Below are 23,513 nucleotides of genomic sequence, written 5' to 3' on the forward strand. Positions count from 1 at the left end.
TTACTATGTATGAATATCTATCATTATAAATACCTTATGTGATCTATTTTGCATGGGTTCACCTCTTCGTTGGATTAGAGCCTCCAAAGAGATAGGCATTTATGTATGAGATCATATCCTTTCTCATAAACTCAAAGAAATCATTCCTAAAAATTATCCAACTTTTGTAGCAACATGGACTGGACTGGAAGAGATTATGCTGAGTGAAATAAGTCAAGCAGAGAGAGTCAGTTATCATATGGTTTCACTTATTTGTGGAGCATAACAAATATCATGGAGGAGAAGGGATCTTAGAGAGGAGAAGGGAGTTGGGGGAAATTGGAAGGGGAGGTGAACCATGAGAGACTATGGACCCTGAAAAACAACTGAGGGGTTTGAAGTGGTGGGGGGGGTGGGAGGTTGGGGTACCAGGTGGTGGGTATTATAGAGGGCACGGCTTGCATGGAGCACTGGGTGTGGTGAAAAAATAATGAATGCTGTTTTTCTGAAAATAAATAAATTAATTTAATTTTTAAAAAATCTACCCATTTTTCTGGGATATTCTGTGCCTTCTTGTGCTAGTCAGGTTTGCTATGATAGCAAAAGCCTCAAAATCTTAGTGACTTACACAAAAGATTTACAGATGGTCCGACTTACAATTGTTTGACTTAACAATTTTTTTAGATGGTAAACATTTAGTAGAAATCATACTTGGAATTTTAAATTTGGATATTTTCCCTGGATATTGATATATGAGATGTTCCTCTCTTGGGAAGCTGGGCACCAGAGGCAGCTCCCAGTCACCCACACAGTAACAAGAGTCAACAGCTGATAGACTCTATCGGGCACGACCTTCTGTGCCCACACAACTGTTCTGTTTTTCACTTTCAGTCCAGGATTCAATGAATTCCATGAGAGAGTCAATACTTTATTGTAAACTAAGCCTTGTGTCAAATGATTTTGCCAAACTATAAGCTAATGGAAGTGTTCTGAGCTTGTTTAAGGTAGACTTAGGCTAAGCTGTAATGTACAGGAGGTTAGCTGTGTTAAAAGCATTTTAAATTTAATGGTATTTTCACTGACAATTGTTTTATTTGAATGTTACCCCATCATAAGTTGAGGAAGATCTGTAGTAGCTGCTGTGATTTTGCTATGGCTATGGGTCTGCCTCGTTCTGCCTGGCTCTTGTCCATATGCCTTCTCATGCTGGGATCCAGTACAAAGCTGGAATCCTTCTCTGGGATGGGTATGCTCTTGTAGGGAAGGAGAACTTGTATGGAATTACATACCATTTTGTCTGGCTTCTTTTGCTCAGCAACATTTTTGAGATCTGCCCTATCATTTTGAGCAACAGTAATTCATTTCTTTTTCTGGATTGGTAGTATCCCATTTTACAGATATAGCCAAATTTGTTTATGCATTTATCCATTAATGGACATGTGAGTTGTTTCTAAATTTTGGCCTTTAGAAATAAAGCTGCTGTGAAAATTCATGTAAAAGAATTTTTTTCATGTAAAAGAATTTGTATGGAATTACATTTTCTTTTCTTTTGCACAAATTGCAGAGTAATATGGAAAACACATGTTTAAATTCACAAAAATTACCAAATTATTTTCCAAAGTTGAAATATTTTCCATTTCCACTAGCCAGGTATAATTACTTGCTCCAGATACCTGCCAACACTAGATATTATCAGTCTTTAACTGTAGCCATGATATGTATTGGCACACAACACTAGTTTTAATTTACTTTTCTCTGGTGACACATGAGGTGGAATGCTTGTGTACATGCTTATTGGCCATTCATGAAAGTTCTTTAGTAAAGTGCTTAATCAAATACTTTGTCCTTTTTTGCTTTTTTGTTTCTATTATTAAGGACTTTAAAAATTCTTTAATATATTCTGTGTACAAGTCCTCATCAGGTTTATATAATCTAAAAATAACAATCCAAATTGTGTCATTTTAGTTTTTATTATCCAAATGGTGTCTTTAAAGAGAAGATAGCCTATTGATTTATTTATACATTTTATCACCTCATGTTGTCTTTTATTGAAGAAATTTTGCTGGCCAAAATGTCCTGAGGATTTCTCCTGGATTTTCTTTGGGAGTTTTATATTTTAGCTTGGATGCTTAGGTCTGCGGTCCATTTCAACTTAATTTTCATCTATGGCATGAAGTGACCTTTGAAGTTCATTTTTTTCCATCTTGATATTCAGTAGTTCCCAAGCAGCTTGTTGAAATGCATATAATTTCCTCATTAAATTACTTTAGCACCTTTAGCAAAGGAACTGGTAAGAAAGAATGAATGAGAAAAAGAACTAATTAAGATAAATTGAGTAAAATTTAATGCAAAGAATTGCACTAAAGAAGAAACACTGGCAGAGCTGAATGGTCAGAAAGCCTCCGGAGACAGGAATAAAGAGGTGAAATATTTATTAGTTCAAAATTAAAAATGAAAAACTGAAAAAAAATTTTAAAAATCACCATTAAGGAGATGGATTCAGTTATTATTTTCCTCCATAAATTTGAAAAGGATTCCTTTAAAATTGACTAATTAGCCTTGTCAATGCTATCCCAGAATTAATTGATGTTTTTGGCTAGCTGGACATTGATTTGTGTCATTGTATGCATTTGGTGCATCTATTTATGAAACAATAATTGGAGATGGTGCTTTTTTAATGGCAGTGGGGTCCAACCAACAGGCATAACACTAAGATTAAGACCAGTGCAGTCAAGATGAGTTCTGCTTCTGAGAAAGAAGAACCAGCAGCCAATCATCTCGGGGTGAATCTTTGGCCCTGGGGTGTGCAAAGCCTATGGGAGTCTAAGTACCTCTACGGTCTACCTGAACCATTCTTTGGCAGATGAGAAACAAGTAAATTGTTTCTAGCCTGTCGTTCTCCATTTCTCTGGAGCTTTGAGGAGGAAAATAGGTGACCCAGAAAATATTCTGTGAAACTATTAATTTGGGGAATACATTTTTAAAATGCATTAAATAAACTGATTTAAGTGATTATATCACAGTAGTGATCGCACACACCATCCTGGGAACACCAAGAACAGATCCATGTGTTGTCAGGAGGATACAGTATGTATCAGGTTTTGAATAGTTAATATCACGTAGAAAAATAGCAAAGAGTTAACTCCATCCATTCCAATTCCCACTAGCACAGGTTAGCATCACGTATGTTTAAATTAACATGATGGATTTGGGGGCACCTGGGTGGCTCAGTGAGTTAAGCCTCTGCCTTTGGCTCAGGTCATGATCCCAGGATCCTGAGATCGAGTCCCACATCGGGATCTCTGCTCAGCGGGGAGCCTGCTTCTCCCTCTCTCTCTCTGCCCGCCTCTCTGCCTACTTGTGATATCTGTCTGTCAAATAAATAAATAAAATCTTTTAAGAAAATAAATAAATAAGTAAACTAACATGATGGATTTTGCCACTGCAATGCTGAGGGTTTTGGTAGATACATTGTGGCGTTTAATTGTCCTAAAAGCCCAAGAAATTGGGTGTCCTGATGACCTACATAAGGAAACTGAGGTTCACACAGATCGAACAATTGTCTACATTTTCTAGCTGGTCAGTTGGAAAAAACCTGTGTGAATGCAAAACTCACTGACTCTGAAGTTCACATTCTTGCCACTTGTCCTGAAGACAAGACTGATGCCAGGCATGCTCTTCATTTCAAAGGGAACAAAAACCCCTTTATTGATGTTATAGAAATCTAACAGAAACAGAAAGAAATAAAGGGAAATTTGTGCATGGATGAGGGCAACGGTAAGCATTAAAGGAGAATAAGAGAGAAGTACACCAGGTTGAATGCTTACAACATTTAGCATCACCAGCTGGGGAAGCCCCCTACACCCCCAAGGAGACAGCCAGTCTAGAGTCCCGACCGAGAGCCTGCGTGGAGCATCCTCCCTTCAGGTGAGACTTCCAACTGACCTTCTCTTTAACGGCCGTATTTCTTGGGCAGATGAAGGGGTCTGGGGTTAAACAATTGTAGGTCTCTATGCAGTTTGGAGCAAGTTGCATTTCTGTGTTATCTTGTCTTGACATCTTCAAGGAGCCTGGGCTAGGTGTGTTTGCCTCCCTAGATTCCATTTTGGCGGGGGTCTAGACCAGCCTGGAGCCGGAGAGGATGGAAGTTGAGACTGGAAGGCAGGATTTACCGCTCTTGGTGTCCAGACCAGAAGGGCCCTTTCTGACCTGGAGGCCAGCTAATATTAACTAACCAGGCTCCTGAGATCACCTAGGCAGCACGAGTCTCACAAACAACATGCTTTAGCCTGCCTGCCTACCTGCAGAACAGGTGTTCCTTTATGCAGGACACATCGCAGGAACCTCCATCCATACAGTACACCGTGGTATCCTATTGCCACCCAGTAATGCTGTGATTAACATGAGCGGAAGAAGCATTTACAGCCAAATGATAGAGTGGGGTTCTCTTTCACACACTCCCAGCATCCAGCATGTAGGTCAACCTTAATGTATGCTATCTCCCCCAGGTATTATTTGGAGGATTTGCTGATCTTTCCTTTGTATTTCCATAAATCTCACTTTCTCAGGAAGCTTGTCCTGTCCACTTAACCAGCTAACACACAGTCATGCCTGAACCCACACTGATAGTCATGCGGAATAGTCTTGCCTGGCTTTGCTTTTCTTCATTAACACATATCATCTTTTAATACAACTATGCCACTTAAATATTCATTATAGATTTTTCTTCCTCTGCCCTGCCCCAACCAGAAGATAAGCTCCACAAGGGCAGAGATCTCTTATTACTGTTATTATTGTTATTGTCATTGTGGTTATTTCATTGTCTACTTATGTATTTAGAACAGTATCTGGCATAAAGTAAGCACTCGTAATTTTTAGATGAAAAAAAGAAGGAAAGGAATAAAGGAGGAAGAGAATGGGGGAGGAAACTGAAAGATACAGGAATTCAGGAGAAAATAGTTTTATTCTTTATTTAAATTGGTTGTATCTTCCTAGAAATATCAGGCTGTTTTTACTGTATTTTATTGTCAAAATGGAAATGTAAGAAACAGTATTTAAAAATTAGTGACTTTTATCTCTAATTATAATTTTTATAATTGTATATAAATGTACCTCATTTGTCCCATAGTCACAATCATTCACTTTATCTTACAGGGCATTTGATATTGGCTCAAGTTTTATTTGCTTAAGTAAATCATTTAATACGATTCTTAAAGTACTCTTTCAACATGAAGACTTTCCAGATGAATTATACATTCCCTCAGTGCCTTGCTCTAAAATATCATTTCCCACTCTCTTGACAGATCAGAACAGAAGGAAGCCATCATGACAGAGAATAGGGATGCATGCCGGAAGACAAAAGGCAGGATCAAAATAAATAATATCAAAGACAGGAGTCAGAGATGTGAGAGATTCACAAAAAGTGAATGATGCTGCCATGTGACAGGAGTTGCAGTAAATTCAGAAAGACTTAGAACTTCTTCTTTAGTCGAATATATGACAGGCTCTGGTTTATGCATTTACACCCCAGTGGTATAACACTCCTCGGGATTCTTTAGGGGGAATATTACTGACTACAGTACTTTGTAGCTTGTTGGGCTCAAAGTTCTTCATGAAATACACCTGAGATCCTGCAGCGTTTCACTGATTGATTTAACATACAATCCACAGACTTAATTATCTTAAAATTCAATGTGAAACTACATTTTGTTACACTCTCATGAGAAAATAGTCTAATCTTTCATTATACTAAGACTTTTACATGAAGCCTATCTTTAAAAACAAGAATTGCCCTCTGAATGAATGTAATGCCATCCAGGTAAATAGAGAAAGACCACTTGTACCTGATACCCTGACCTACAGAGTCCTCTCTCAGACTAAATACCATAGTGTATCCAAAACATGGAGTTCTTCGTATGTCTCAATCAATGAAAAGGACAGTCACCTGACAGCATTTTAATTAACATAGAAAAGAGATGAATTAATGAAAAATGATTGAAATAACTCTTAATAAATACGTTCTAATGTCAAGTGATTTTTTAAAAAGATTTTATTTATTTATTTGACAGAGAGAGAGAGAGAACATAAGCAGGGGGAGTGGGAAAAGGAGAAGCAGGGTCCCCATTGAGCAGAGAGCCCAATGTGGTGCTGGATCCCAGGACCCCAGGATCATGACCTGAGCTGAAGACAGACGCTTAACAACTGAGCCACCCGGGCATCCCAAGTAATGTTTTGATATGAAGGATTTAGCCCTGCCACCAAGGACTAGAGGTGAAGTGCATATTGGCTGAACAGTAAAGATGGAGATAATCGCACTATAACTCATGATTGCATCTTTCACCACATTGAATGTTCTATTTACCCTTTCTCAAAATGATATTTATTGTATCTTAACTCCAGCATCTTAAGTGACTAGAGTGTTTTAGGATGTATCCTGTCAGTCTGAGTCTTATGGATAGAAACATAGTCTGAGAACTATATTTAAAGGTCAATCAGTGTTTCCATGGCCACTTTCTGATCGTTTTACTTTGTCATGTTAAATTACATGGTAATATAATGTGCTTTCTTTCCATTTTAGATTTCAGCTTAGTAAGAATAAGACAATGGCAAGCTAATGATTTGACACATTGTAACATTCTCCAGGTACATTACGTGTTTGTTACAGCAGTTTCTTTGGAGGGCAAAGAATAATAAAAGAAAAGATAGAGAAATACATCAATTCCACCCTGTGCAAGATTTTGGTGAATAGATGTAGAGAGATTAATGAACATACTTATTTTCCCTAGAGTATATGAAATGAAAAGACATCATCTTGAAACTCTCTGTTATGAAAAAGTCCAGGGACACTTGAAGGTGGAGAAATAGTAAACTTTGATTTTTTTGCATTTATCCCCATAAGCCTACCTTGTTGGAGTAATTGTAGACTTTGCAAAATTTATCCTGTGTAGAATAAACTGAGAAAGAAATAATAAGGCTACTCTCTTAAGAACATATCTCAAATCCCTTTTAAGTTGGATAAAGCTTTTTAGTTCTCTATTCAAGAACACACAAAGCTTTGCAAGATGAAACATTATTTTGTATATTCACCCTAATGAAAAACTATAGTTAGAAGGCCACCAAATTAATTTTCTTTGTGTACCTATCATAACATCAGTTATTTAACCTAATGTAAAGAGGAACTAAATAAAGATAAATATTCACAAATATTTATCAGATTAATATGATTAAATTTTGGTTACGTACTCTCTTGTACTATGCACAGCATATCAAACCAGATTCTCTATATAGAGAAATCACTTTTCAACTGAAAATAATCCAATCAAATTATCTTAAAATTGTATTAAACTTACATCCTGATACTACTGATGCATTCTTTTTTAAAACATCACATATGTAACACAAGAACTCCCACATACAGACACACTCAAACACCTAGGGGCATCAAATCTACCTCATTAAATTACTAGAAAGGTAACCAGTCTTGCTTCTGCCTTCCCAAGTCAAATGAGCTCTGTCCTGGATGGTGGTCAGTCTCTTCCCAAATGCCACACAACAGATGGCATTAAGGTATTTTCAAATGCATGTTTCTGGTTTTGGGGGTTTTTTTGTTTGTTTGTTTACAGCTTCACTGATATATAATTGTATATATGATATATAATGATATATAATGTATACATCGTGATATATTTACTATAATCAGGTTAATTAAAGCACCTGTCACCTCACATAGTGCCCTTTTTATTAATTAATTAATTTTGTGATGAGAACACTTAAGATCTTTTCTGTGGTAAATTAGTTATCTCTTTCTTTTCCCAGTGTCTACTGTGACATTTTTCTTCTGTATTTTTCTCCTTGCTCTCCAATAATACTATTGATTAATATGTACTTAGTCAATTCTGTTATTTCCTATAATTTTTGTGTTTGCTTGCATTTTCTATGTGGACAATTTTTTTTCCAAACACAATTTTCTAGTGAAATCCTGTTTTTATTTGAAAACTCTAAAATCTCTAATGACATTGATTATTGCCTCAGCTATGCTGGTGGATATAGATAATTGGTGTGGGCAGATGATGTTTGCTCATGGATTAAAGAAAAATAATATGAAATGTTCGCCAAGATGGATGGCATTTGCTGAGGGTGGTACACGGAGAATGGAGATTGGATTAAGAATCTCTCCTGTTTTCAAATTAAAACTTGAATATGAGTTAATATTTATTTTTTATATTTCTTTACATGTAAAGTGAGTCAATAATGATGGTATGATGGTATTTTTTTTTCTTTAAACTATTTTTAGTAAACATTCTTGCATTTCTCACATAAAACTCTAGTGTGCAACAATGAATTCCTTTTAATTAATAGACTTAATTTTTCAGAGCAGGTTTAGGCTACAGAAATATTGGTCAGAATGTACACACACAATTCTACCCCCACACAATGTCTCTGTTATTAACACCTTGGCATTAATGCAGTACATCTATAAAAATTGATGAACCAATATTTATGCATTATTCATTAATGTCCATAGTTTACTTTCCATTTCACACTTTGTGTTGTACAGTTCTGTGGGTTTCAACAAAGGTTTTGAAAGGATAATGCCAAGTGTCCATCAACATAGCATCATAAGAAATCACTGCGTTGCTTCAAAAATTCTTTGTGTTCCACATTTTCATCCTACCCCATCTGCCTGAATCCACAATCACTGATCTGTTTACCACATCTCTAGTGTTGCCTTTTCCAAAATATCATATGTTTGGAATCATACTGTATACAGCTTTTTTTAGACTGACTTCTTTCACTTAGCAATGGTATGGATTGAAGGATATCTCCCCAAATACATTTAAGATTTATTTATTTAGAAAGAGAGAGAGAGTGTGTGAGCAGGGGGAGAGGCAGAGGGGGAGAGAGAGAGAGAATCTCAAGCAGACTCCTTGCTGAGCGTGGAGCCCGACACAGCTCTGTCTCAGGATGATAACATCCTGACCTGAGCCAAAATCAAGAGTCAGATGCTCATTTGACTGAGCCTTCCAGGTGTGTCCTTTTAGAAGAGAAAAGACACCAGAGGTGTGCAAGCTGAGAGGAAAGGTTAGGATTCAAGGAGAAGCAGCCAAGGAGAGCCAAGCAGAGCAGCCTTAGGAGACACCAGACCTGCTGACTCAACTGGACATCCAGCCTTCAGTATGGCGAGAAAATAAATGTCTATTGTTTAAACTATCCAGTCTGTGGTATTTTGTAATGCCAGCCCTACAAAGCAATATAGCAACATACATTTAAGGTTCTTCTGCAATCTTTGCATAGCTTGACAGCTCATTTCATTTTTTAATCCACTCACTTATTAAAGAACACCTTGGTTGCTTCTAAATTTTGACCACTATGAGTAAAGCTGCTGTGAACTTTCATGGGGAGGTTTTTGTGTGGATATGTGTTCCACTCATTTGGGTAAATATCTAGGGAAATGAGTGCAGGACTGTAAGAAACCAGAGATTTAGCTTGGCAGGAAACGGCCCGTCATCCAAAGTGGCAAAGTGTGATGTGGGTGTCATTTTGCACTCTCACCAGCAATGAATATAATTGTTCCTGTTGCTCCATACCCTCACCAGCACTTAGAGTTGTGTTTTGGATTTTAGCCATTCTAATAGATGAAGAGCCTGAATAAATGTATTTCCAAAAAAGATACCCAAATGGCCAACCAGTACATGAAAAAGTAGTTAGCATCATCAATCACTAGGGAGTGCAAGCCAAAACCACAAGGGGATGTCAATTCACGGCTGTTAGGAAACTACCATTAATATACAATGAAATGCTATTGAATCATAAAAAAGAAGAACATCCTACCATTTATGACAATATGGATAGACCTTGAGGGCATTATGCTAAGTGAAGTAAATCAGACAGGGAAAGACATATATTATATGATCTCACTTATATGTAGAATTAAAAAAAAAAAACAATTTCATGGAAAAAAGAAATCAGACATGTGGCTGGCAAAGGCAGGGATGGAGGGTGGGGGAATTGAGGGAAGGTGGTCAAAGGTACAAAATTCCAGGTATCAGATAAGTAAGTACTGGGAATATACTGGACAACGTGATGCCTATAGTTGACATGCCATATGGTACATCTGAAAGTGGCTAAGGTTTAGACTTTAGAGTTAGAGAGTTTGGTTGCTGTGAAAGTCATATGTGAAATTAAATAAATAAATATAAGGCAATGATGAAATGAAAAGAAACAAAACTCCAAAAAGTATACAGTAAAAGAAATACAAATGGTCTACAATGAAAATGCTGTTTGTATCATTCTAATCATACAAACATTTAATAATAATTTAGATAACTGTATTTCTATTATCTATCTATCTATCTATCTATTACCCAGCTATTTCTCTATACAGAGAGAGAGAGAAGAGGGCGAAAGAATTATATAGTACATAATTAGCTTAAGAGAAAGGAACATCTGTAACGGAGATTTATGTATAAGATCTAAATCCTAATGTTCTTTAGTCAGGATACAGGGTAAATTTGAAAGCTAATATATAATATTGTTGTAAGCATCCTATTTATACAATTTACATATATATGTATGTATATAACAGATATACATATACACATATATATATTTATATACACATAATATACATAAATAAAACCATAGTCCCTGATAGTTTGGGAGGCAGAGTATAAGGAGTATTCTTTTTAATTATAAGCTTATAGGATGACTTGATGTTTTTTAAGATTTTATTTATTTATCAGAGAGAAATTGAGAGCTCAAGCAGGGGGAGCAGCAGGCAGAGGGAGAAGCAGACTCCCCACAGAGCAGGGAGCCCAATGTGGAGCTCGATCCCAGAACCCTGGGATCATGACCTGAGCCAAAGGCAGACACTTAACTGGCTGAGCCACCCAGGCATACTGGATGACTCGCTTTTTAACTACGTACAAAATAACAGCAATAAAAATAATGTTAAATAGAAGAATTATATAAGCTCTATTTTAAAAGAAAGTTGAATGAATAATTAAAATGATTAAGTCATTTATATGAAACAAGGTTTAGTTTTCCATAATTATCATTAAAACAATGATAATTTTGCCTCATATTTGCTTTTGCTCTTGATTCCTATAGTGACTTTCAATGTAATTCAGTATTATCTCTATAACAAAATTTGTTAAGCATATAAAATAATATAAAGCCACAATTTGAAAAACCTGGAGGCTCAGACTCAGCCGTGAAAAAGTATTTGAAAACCTCTTTCATGAAATGATTTTCTGCAGACACAGGAACAGTCGCTCTCCAGAAGGGGAAAAAAAGTGTATGAATTCCCTTAGAAAAGAAAGCTCAACCACATTTCGGAGTAAAACCCAATGAGCCTGAGAACAAACAAGCAGAAGGCAGAACTCTCACGGCACCCAGGCAGGATGTAACCCAGGGGGGAAATCACAGACGCAGAATTGCTCTGGAGAAATCCAAACTGAGGTCCAGAGCGTAGACAGAACCTAAAGGCACAGCCCTGCTGTCAAAAACTTAAGGGAGACGCAGCCGTGGGGGAGAAAGGGTATTTAAATAACATGCACTCAGGAAGGAAAAAATCTAAATAGAGTAGTGAATCTGTACACAGACAAATAAAGAGCCAGGAAAAGCAGTAGAAACAGCAAATGTTAAAACAAAGAGCACATAAAAGTAGAATGTACTAAATTTGAATAGGAGAAAATTGCCTCAGAGAACAGAATGAACCAGCCACAGCAGGAAGTCTATAGATTAGAAAATAATAATGTTCTTCACCACATTTAGTAGAAAAGGATGAAACCCAATAAATGGACAAAGTTAAAAGAGCTCAGAGCAGATAAACAAATGCTGTGAATGGACTATTATTTTTTTAAGAGCGTGTAAAAAAAATGCCTAAACTTACCGTGAACAGGTGAACTGTTGTGTACATTCATTTTCAGACTGATTTAAAGGTCAATGTTGACTATAGTCCTATAATTTTTCAGTTCTAAAGAACAGCATCAGCCAAAGAGTCAGCAACATTTTGATGGACATATAACAAATTAAGCCCTATAGTTTTCCTATAGGAGTGTGTCTTTATCACCCCATGAATCAAGCTATGGCAAACAACGTGCTGTATAGATACAGATCACATGTATTTTTTTTTTTTAAGATTGATTGATTTATTTATATGAGAGAGAGAGAGAAAGAGAGAGCACAAAGCAGGGGGAGCAAAAGGCAGAGGGAGAAGCAGGTTCCCTGCTGAGCAAAGAGCCCATATGGGACTCAGTCTCAGCACCCTGGGATCCTGATCTGAGCGGAAGGCAGAAGCTTAACCGACTGAGCCACCCAGGTGTCCCAGATCACATGCATTTTAGAGCACAGTCAAATAAGGGTAAGAGCAAGAAGATTCAGCTGTGCGTAAACGAATTACAAATCCTTAGGACACAGCTAGTCACACAAGCCACATTCCAATCATTTGTTGTCCATGTGTCCCATTGACCGGTGGACAGAGGTGGGTTGTATTCTGTTATACACAGGACGCTGCAACCCACGTGTTGTAACTCAGCACTGTTTCCAGACCGGGGCACGATACACACTAAATCCACTGCGTGAAAGGACAGAAATGTAGGCTCACAGTTACACATGTTCCTTTAAAACCTCGTTCTTTTAAAATTTGAAGTTACAGGATTTTAGGTTAATGCAGAACAGAGAGAAAAAGAGAGACACAGAGACAGAAACTAAAGTATATAGTAAGAGTGGGACATTATCAAGGTTAAGCATAAAATAACATAAAGTAAATATGTCTAAGAAAATGAAAGTCATTCCATATCTAAATCTGTATCTTTTTAGGGAAATGCTCACACAGAGCCACAGCCCTATGTACAAGGCTAATCGCCTCATTAGTGATTGTGTCATTGGATTTAACAGTGACCAACACTAGGGGAATAAATAAGCACAACCGCATTGATCATCTTTATGGTATTCTATGTGCTGGACAGAAGCCAAAGTCTATAACTCGATAATCCTGTGAAGAATGTGACACAGAAAAGTTTTGTCTAACAGTACTTTTTCAGATTAAATTGTATATATGCCATACTTAAGTTTTTATATTGTTCATGTATACATAAATTGGCAAGGACATGTTCATCAAATACTAAGAATGACTACTTTTTACTGAAATGGGAAGTAGGTGTCCAGAGCCCCTGCAGGAATTGTATTAACGACCCTGAAAATTTGATATATAAAAGACTCCATCAGATGGTCAAACCAAGGTATAGAATAAAATGTACAGGCTTATGCCTATTTATTTGTTAGAAAATTTCAGATTTTAAAAATATGAATTAGTTGTTTCTTCTCAGGAGAAAAGCAAAACAAAAAACCATAAAGAAATTTTAATCATGGTCTTAAAGATGGAGAATCTATAAAATGAAAAAAGGGTGACTCATCACTGTGCCCCATTCCGGGGACATTCCTCTCCTGTCATTGAGGGAAGATCTACTTTTATGCGATTTCTAACAACTTGGCATCACTTTACTACCAAAGTAATTTATGATTTTCCACAACAGAGGAAACATATTTTTTCATTTTCCAAATATAACGATTCCAGACATTTTAGGGATTTTTTTTTTTTTTGCTTTGTTTTAAAGATTACTCAGCAAAGTAAGATTTGTTGGGTTATACTTTGGCAAATCATGGTCTATAAAAATATATTTGAATGCATCTTGATGACATGTTTAGACTTGGGAATTAACTGAGTATTAATAATTTTTTAGAGAAAAACTAGCAACCTGGAAAGGCTCTTGTTTATCAAAGTCACCTTGAAATGGAGGTGATGCAGGAAGGGTCCCCAGTGATCAGCCAAGATGGTCATTGGCTTCCCACAGGATGGAAATCGAAGGTGAGCCAGCAAGAGGTGAAGGCAGTTTATTGATCACACACACATACACACACACACACACACACACACTCACACTCACACACATTCACATATATATATATGAAGAGAGAGAGAGAGAGAGAGAGAGAAGATACAGATGCACCTGGACCATCTGGGAGACCTGGAAAGGGAAAGAGCATGAGTCGCCCTTGTTCAGGGCCGGTGGGTTTCTGCTGAGGTAGGCGGTCTGCGGTACCTGCCCTCTCAGGCATCCGAGAACCAGCCATCACGAAGGGGAAGGCCTGGGTGTTACTCGCTAGAGCTGGGGAGTCTTTCGGTGAAGAGGTCCGGCTTCAGGGGTGTGGAATGCGCAGACAATAGCTTCCTCAGGTCGCTCCCACCTGGTCCTTCCTTAAATATTATCTGTTCACGAGAATCATTAGCTCCTTGTCCTCCTTGTAAGGAGGACAATGCTATTTGCATTACAAGGCATGTAAAGAGTAGAATGGGAGTGCGGGTCCTAACAGGAATAGAAGCCAGAAGAGCAGCAAAGGAAAGGAAGAGTTTTTTCTCTCATGGGGTTCCCTCTGTTCCCCTGTCTCAGAGTGAGCATTGCTCCCACTCCACATTCACTGACTTTTTTCAGTTCAATCACTGTCTTCTACTTCTATGCATCACTCAGATACATGCCGTTGGTTTTTGCTTTTATAGATTACAAAATCACAAAATTCTAATATATCTCTCTTTACTGATGTGGGAAACAAAGGCAAAAGAAAAAAAATCGAATTTCCTTACTGCCTACAGGCCATTGACAGGTCCCGGGAACAGGCAGAATGACCTTCTGGGAGCTCAGCTGCCTTCATGTTGGTTTATCTCGCTAAGAGCAAAAGGCAGTCTTAGCCCAACCGCCGCAGGGTCCTCCTGGGAGTCTACTTTAAACATATAGAAATTCCTTTGGAAACTTCCTTTATCTCTACCCCCTAAGATATACGCTAGCAGCCGTCCCCCAAGCATATGGCCCAATGATATACATCTACAGGGTCTCATGGCTGAGTTTTTACTAAATGGTGATAAATAAACTTTTCCTAACAATAGTAGCTTCCTCAGGGTCCTGTTAACCCTGCTTCCAAAATTACTTAGAGAATTTGTCTGTCTCTAACTCCCTCCCAACTTGAACGTATATAATCCGCCACCTTTCACGACCCCAGTGAGCTCTTTCTGCCAACAGGTCCTGTCCGCTGGCTTTACTAAAACCACCTTTTTGCACTGAGAATGTCTCAAGAATTCTTTCCTGGCTGCCGGTTCTGAACCCCAACATGTTCCACATTATTCATTACAGCCTGAACCATAATCATTCATTGCATTGACAACCTAATATAATAGATTGTTAATAAATCGATTATTAATCTATTTAAATCTAAATAAAATATAACGAAACAACAAATGAATGAGTTCAAACTTTATTAAAAGCAGATACACATAACTTTTTATGTACACTGTCTCACTTCATCAAAATAGAATATTTATTTTTCTATATACCTGCCTCATTCTTCCCTTGAGTAAGTACTGAAAATCATTCTCGTTTTAATCACATTTTTGAATCTGCAACAATTTCTATTTTCCATTATGTGGAGCTGATTTATAAAAATTGCTTATCTAGAAAGTTAATTTAATCTCTAATGGAAGTGATAAGATGACACTGTTTTTACATGATTACATTTGAATATTATTACAGTTTAAACAATATTCTTACATAAATGATACTTGTAGATTCTTTCAAAGCCTTAAGACCACTTGAATATTCAGCAGTCACCATAAACAAAACTGGAGTCTTTGAAAGGGTTCTGTTTTAACAAGCAACCAAATTACTTTTTTTCATTTCAAAAGCTTGTTTTATTTCTGTAGCAAAAAAAAAAAAAAGTATATTTAGCAACATAATCCAAATCAGTGATTATTGTTTAATCATTACCGTTTTACAGGGAGGTAAGTGATGTTGTGGGAAACCAACAGGTTTCCCTCCACGATAGGCTAAGCTTGCCAGCTAACGGGCTGGGAAAGTGCAGCGTGAATGAGAGCTTTGTCCCCTGTGACCTACTGTTGTTTGAACAAATGACTTAACCTCTGTGACTTGACTTTGCAGTAAAAAGGTAAAATAGCAATGCATACGTCATAGCACCGCAGAAGGATTAAAATGACGCAAAACAGCACTTTCCACTGAGATGAGCCTAATGAAAGTCTAATTTAATAGGTAGATGGTCTCATCAATAGTAATGTATTAACTTACATTTAATAAGTCAAGAGTATCTGTGGGTCATGTATAACCTTTATATTAGAAAATAGTTTTAGGGGTGCCTGGGTGGCTCAATGGGTTAAGCCTCTGCCTTCGGCTCAGGTCATGATCTCAGGGTTTTGGGATGGAGCCCGACATCAGGCTCTCTGCTCGGCGGGGAGTCTGCTTCCCTTCCTCTCTCTCTGCCTGCCTCTCCACCTGCTTGTGACTTCTGTCTGTCAAATAAATAAATAAATAACATCTTTAAAAATAAAAAGAAAAGAGTTTTATTGTATCTAATAATCTTCTTTTGGATAAGGGGAGAATAAGAAAATAAAAAAGGGCTTGGAAAAGAAATGTATCATTGTTTCTAATTTCCTTTTTGATTTTTTCTTTGATCCATTGGTTGTTCTAAGCGTGTTGTTTACTTTCCACATCTTTTGTGAGTTTTCCAGTTTTCCTTCTGTTTGATTTCTAGTTTCAACCCACTGCGATCAGAAAAGGTATTTGGTATGATTTCTCTCTCCTTAAATGTGGTAGGGCTGGTTTTGTGTTAGGTCTGTTTGACCCGTAATATCAAGTCTGCTGTTCCCTTCCTGATTTCCCATCTGGAAAATTGAAAGTGGGTTGCTAAGGTCCCTCACTATTATCAGATTACTATTTCTTCCTTCAGAAGACACTGTTGTTGTATCTTCATGATCCTTTTAAAATTATATAATGACCCTCTTTGTCTCGTGATAATTTTCCACTGTCTGATACAGGTACTGGTACTCACGTCTTTTGGTGATGCTTTGCCTAGAATATCTTTGTCTATCCTTCACCTTCAGCTTCTAAATACATGTTGAATGTAGACATTTAAAAGTGTGTTTTAAAACAATGCTAGTCAGTGTTTGAGGGACTTGCATATTTCTGTCAAAAACAACCTAGCATCAGCGTCCTCTGGCAGTTTGGCAGGAGACTGTCATATTCTGCCACACATCTGGGAAGAGAGATAAGATTCAATACGAGAGACATACCAATCAATGGCGTGTCAAAACCATTACCAAACACAATCACATCTGATGGCAGTAGTTTATCTTTTTTTGTCAACTGCTTTACAATATATTTAATGATCGATTTCATTCTTTTTGTAAAAAAAAAAGTTGTTAAGCCAACCTGGGCTTTGAGAATATAAAGCAGGGTCAATAGCCCCCGGGATCCACATGGGGCCATCTGTGCGGAAGGAGGACACCCCCAGGGAATTTAGGCTGTTTGGAAACCAGAAATAGGCCAATTCTACACCCAGTTTGGGCGTAGTCAATAATTCCTGTAAAGCTTTGCATAGAGGAGACTGATGAATTAGAAGTTATCCAACAAATATCTATTGAGGTATGATTATGTTTAAGACATGTGAGTGATAAAAATGTGAACAATCAAGATAAACATTTTATGAGATAAAATTACTGCAGCAAATAGAGAAATTATCAAAGAGCTGGGAACGGTGACAGAATTACCAGCTGCTTTCATTTGCAGCACAGTGTAACGGTCATTTAAGGCAAATTCTACATTTAATTTATTTTATTCTTCATTTTTTTATTAATCTGAAATCATTTCCTATTGTATTTCCTTTTACTGATAGCTTTTTTCATTAACATTTACTGTTGTCTTCAGTGGCTAAAGTAGGAACATTGCTTTGTTGAAAATCAAATATATATCAAGCTGTGGGTTTTATTTAATAAATAAAGTTATACCTTGAATGTCAAAGGAAGGACTCATCACTTACTTGAAGCCAACAAACAAGTAGCTGAGTTTATGGCTTCCTAAGTAAAGAAGAGCAGAGCTTGCAAAACACAGACTCTTGGAAAAAAGCATAAGCTGTGCTTATGGGATCTGGGGGAACGTTGCTGAATTCAATAATCCGCGGACTTCACGAACTTGGAGTGTTTATAAACTGGCTGACTTTTCGCTGTGGAAGCACGTGGCCAGGGTGTAAATCTCGCTGATTGACTTTCAGAAGCTGGTCACCAGCCAGAGGCTGCATTGCTAGGCCCTCACGAATGGGCAGACCCAGAGGCAAACCCACTGAGATGAAACTTCTTCACTGACTGACCAGGACGAATTTAATACTCGTTTTTTAGCTCCTTGTCCATGGATCAAGATGATGACCCATGAACAATTGACCTGTTTTTGTGTTTGGAGAATAGAAACATTTTACTCTCACAGACGCAGGTTAATAAGTAAGAAATTATTTCCAGCCCAAGAAATGGAGGGTGACTTGAATAGCTTTGTGCTTCTGAAAATTATTCACATTGGCTGCTGGCAGATTTTTTTAGTTTCCTAGACTAAAAGTGGTTAATAATGGATATGCATTTATCTAACACAAATGAGAAGTTCTAAAGAGTGTAGAAATTGACTTGACATGCTATAATTAATAATGTTTGTGAGGAATCCTTATATTAAAACCAGATAGGTCCAGGTTATGTATCTAATAAAGAAAAAAATGTGTTTTCGAACTTAAGATCCTAATATTCATTTGATATTTTAGTATGTATTTTTTATGGAAAAATAAAATAATATATGTATAAAAAGGGAAGGAAAAAAGCAGCTAATAAGACATTATGATTTATTAAAAAACAAAGCTTTAGTCAACACTTATAATTTCTTTTTAAAGTACTCAAAAGAAACAAAGTGCGTTTGGAATTATATTTGTATGAAATTGAGGACTATCTTTAATCATCTTTAATCATTGTGCATTCTTTTTTTTTTTAATTTTTATTGTTTATAAACATATATTTTTATCTCCAGGGGTACAGGTCTGTGAATCACCAGGTTTACACACTTCACAGCACTCACCAAAGCACATACCCTCCCCAATGTCCATAACCCTACCCCCCTTCTCCCAACCCCCCTCCCCCCAGCAACCCTCAGTTTGTTTTGTAAGATTAAGAGTCACTTATGGTTTGTCTCCCTCCCTATCCCATCTTGTTTCATGGATTCTTCTCCTACCCACTTAAGCCCCCATGTTGCATCACCACTTCCTCATATCAGGGAGATCATATGATAGTTGTCTTTCTCCGCTTGACTTATTTCGCTAAGCATGATACGCTCTAGTTCCATCCATGTTGTCGCAAATGGCAAGATTTCGTTTCTTTTGATGGCTGCATAGTATTCCATTGTGTATATATACCACATCTTCTTGATCCATTCATCTGTTGATGGACACCTAGGTTCTTTCCTTAGTTTGGCTATTGTGGACATTGCTGCTATAAACATTCGGGTGCACGTGCCCCTTTGGATCACTACGTTTGTATCTTTAGGGTAAATACCCAGTAGTGCAATTGCTGGGTCATAGGGCAGTTCTATTTTCAACATTTTGAGGAACCTCCATGCTGTTTTCCAGAGTGGTTGCACCAGCTTGCATTCCCACCAACAGTGTAGGAGGGTTCCCCTTTCTCCGCATCCTCGCCAGCATCTGTCATTTCCTGACTTGTTGATTTTAGCCATTCTGACTGGTGTGAGGTGATATCTCATTGTGGTTTTGATTTGTATTTCCCTGATGCCGAGTGATATGGAGCACTTTTTCATTTGTCTGTTGGCCATCTGGATGTCTTCTTTGCAGAGACGTCTATTCATGTCCATTTCTTGATTGGATTATTTGTTCTTTGGGTGTTGAGTTTGTAAAGTTCTTTATAGATTTTGGACACTAGTCCTTTATCTGATATGTCGTTTGCAAATATCTTCTCCCATTCTGTCAGTTGTCTTTTGATTTTTGTTAACTGTTTCCTTTGCTGTGCAAAAGCTTTTGATCTTGATGAAATCCCAATAGTTCATTTTTGCCCTTGCTTCCCTTGCCTTTGGCGATGTTCCTAGGAAGAAGTTGCTGTGGCTGAGGTCGAAGAGGTTGCTGCCTGTGTTCTCCTCAAGGATTTTGATGGATTCCTTTCTCACATTGAGGTCCTTCATCCATTTTGAATCTATTTTTGGAAAAATGTTCCATGCTCCTGGATTGGAAGAATAAATATTGTGAAAATGTCTATGCTACCTAAAGCAATCTACACATTTAATGCAATTCCTATCAAAGTACCATCCATCTTTTTCAAAGAAATGGAACAAATAATTTTAAAATTTATATGGAACCAGAAAAGACCTCGAATAACCAAAGGGATATTGAAAAAGAAAGCCAAAGTTGGTGGCATTACAATTCCGGACTTCAAGCTCTATTACAAAGCTGTCATCATCAAGACAGCATGGTACTGGCACAAAAACAGACACATAGATCAATGGAACAGAATAGAGAGCCCAGAAATACACCCTCAACTCTATGGTCAACTAATCTTTGATAAAGCAGGAAAGAATTTCCAATGGAAAAAAGACAGCCTCTTTAATAAATGGTGTTTGGAGAATTGGACAGCCACGTGCAGAAAAATGAAATTGGACCATTTCCTTACACCGCACACAAAAATAGACTCAAAATGGATGAATCATTGTGCATTCTAAATGAAATTGCAAAAGCTTATATTGTGTTATTTGCGTTAGAAATTTATAATTATATGCCCTGTTAAGAAAACACTGTTAAATAAGTATTTGCTTATTTTATTTGTCAACCCTACTTTCTGCTTATAGAATTGTGGGGTTTTATCTTAGTAACACCTGGTGGAATTGAATTACTATAGCATTTATCAAGCTAATAGGAGGATTAATTGCTATCTCAATTTCTTGAAGCCAATCCTCTAAAATAGTTTATTTTAGAAAGTAGAATTGAGTCAAGTGAGTTTTCCGATATAAATTGGCAATTCCTTTGTAATACAGAAACTGGGGTGTGGGGGGGGGAGAACTTTACCATGCATGATATGCAATGCGTTCTGTACAAATATGGACAATGTGACAGTTTCTCAGTGTTCTTTGGGTCTGAATAATTGTCTGTTTGGGAGATCTGCCCTTTCTTTAGTACCGTCTCTGGACTCTACCCACTAGGTCTCAGTAGCACCGCCAGAAAGAAATGTGATCCCAAAATATTTCCAGATACTGCTTAATGTTTTTGAGGGGCAGTGAGGAACAGAAAATAGTCCCAGTTGAGAAATGGTCCATGGTGAAGCACATATGTATTTTGTTTAATCTTGAATTCTGATTATATGAATATCTACACAGGAATACCACCAAAACAAAAAAGCAGTTTACCTGTGATACTGGAATAGTTTCAAGTTTGCTAGATTCAAGAGTAATTTAAAAAGAAAATCTCACTGCTCTTGGACCCTCATAACCAACTAGAAAAGACAGTGTAAAAAAAACTCCAATAGTGTTAAAAACGGTGAAGCGTGTAGAAATTATTCCATACATACAGCATTCACAGAGCAAGCCTAGAGTGAAAATGTGAATCAGTTGAGTCGGAGGCCACTTACACGGATGGGCTTTTCTAGCAGTAAAAATGAAACTGTTCTGTGGCTTTCTTTCCTTGTGCTGTCTTCATTAGATTTAGGTGTTAATGTTTTCCTTGTGTTGTGAAGAGAATTTGAACATTTTCCTCCATTTTATATGCTCTAAAACAATTTATTGAACAATGAGCCCATGTGGTCCTTGAAGACAGAGCTCTCTGGGACTGGTGATTTTATGAAGTGTAGTTTTTAAATAAATATTTCTTTTTCATCTACAAAAATTGATCTCTTTGAGCTTTTCCTCTTTACTTGGTCAAATTTAGTAAATTATATTGTACTATTTGGTTTTTGTTTTTGAATTTATTTACACAAAGATTTCACATGTTCTCTTATTTTTAGTGTATTTTATTTCAATAGTTAACTTTTATTGTCTATTAATTAACTTAGTCAGTGGACTGGCTATTTTATTATTTTTATCAAAAAGAAGACAGATTTGTTAATTGATTGTGTTTTCCTACCCCCTGTTTCATTACTTTCTGGCTTTATATTTATGATTTCCACACTGTATTTTCTTTTGTTTCATAGTTGTTGAGACTGGCCCTCTGTACATTTTTTAATCATTTCTTATTTTTGTTTATTTGTGCTTCAGACTTAAAATATGTTTTCACTGCTCTAAATATATTGCATAATCCATGATGTTTTGTTTTCACTGTTATTAATTATCATATTCTGTAATTTTAGTTTGTATATCCCGTTTTGAGCATGAGATATTTGATAAAGGATTATTCATTTCATTTCTAGTTAAAATTTTTTTTTGCTTTGTAATTTCATTAGATGATCTAATTTTTAATGCAGTTATTAATGACATTTAAAAATATTTCTACTCTATGGAATTTACTAATGGTCTCTTTATATCCTTTTTTCCCCCCTATTTTTTTAAATTGTGTTATGTGAATCACCATATAGTACATTATTACTTTTTGATGTAGTAATAATGTTAATAATGTAGTGTTCCATCATTCATTGTTTATGAATAACACCCAGTGCTTCATACAATCCGTGCCCTCCTTAATACCCATCACCAGGCTAACCCATTCCCCCAACCCCCTCCCTTCTAAAACCTTCAGTTTGTTTGCCGGAGTCCATGGTCATATATATCCAATCATTTTTTGTGAATGTTCAAAATGCACATGAAAAGAAGGTATATTCTATATTATTGAGGTGTATAGTTTCATATATATAACTTTTCTAATTTTATTTTTTAATACTTCTTTAAAAAATATTTTATTTATTTATTTGACACAGAGAGAGAGATCACAGGCAGGTGGAGTGGCAGGCAAGAGAGAGGGAAGCCCAATGTGAAGGGGATGGGGGTCGATCCCAGGACCCTGGGATCATGACCTGAGCCTAAAGCAGAGGCTTAACCACTGAGCCACCCAGGCGCACCTCACATACATAACTTTAATCTAGTTTACCAATACATAATTAGGTCTTCTATCTTTTAAAAAAGTTTGTGAATTATATCTGCTTCATGCTGACACTGGTGGCTTAGTATATTGTATTTTTAAGGTATTTTTATTTGTACATTTCATTTTATAGCTCCTTGAATTTACTGCCATTTCTGATTTTTAAAGAAGTTGTGTTATCTGGCGGTTGTATATTCCTGCTTATAACTTTATTGTAAATTGTGGCTTCAACGTTAAAACATATCTTTCCTTGGCTCTTTCAATGATTTTGGCCCTGCATTTCACTTTGTTTGATATTAATATCACAAACCCTACTTTCCTTCTTTTTTTTTTTTCGATTTATCTGGCATGACTTCGACCATGCTTTATTTTTAGTCATTTGAATTATCTTTTGCTAAACCCGTGTGCTTCCAATGCAAAATACAACGAGGTCTTTATTTGTAAGTAAAATTGAAAATGGGTTCTAAACAAGTTGGTTAATATTTGCATTTATTGATAAGACAGTTTGAGGTCTGTTCTCTTGTTATTCTACAGATATCATGCTTGCTGTGTTTATGTCATCTGTTGTCTTTGTTCTTTATTAATTGTTTTAGAATCTT

The sequence above is a fragment of the Neovison vison genome, chromosome 1, assembly GCF_020171115.1.
Source record: "Neovison vison isolate M4711 chromosome 1, ASM_NN_V1, whole genome shotgun sequence".
Lineage (NCBI taxonomy): Eukaryota > Metazoa > Chordata > Mammalia > Carnivora > Mustelidae > Neogale > Neogale vison.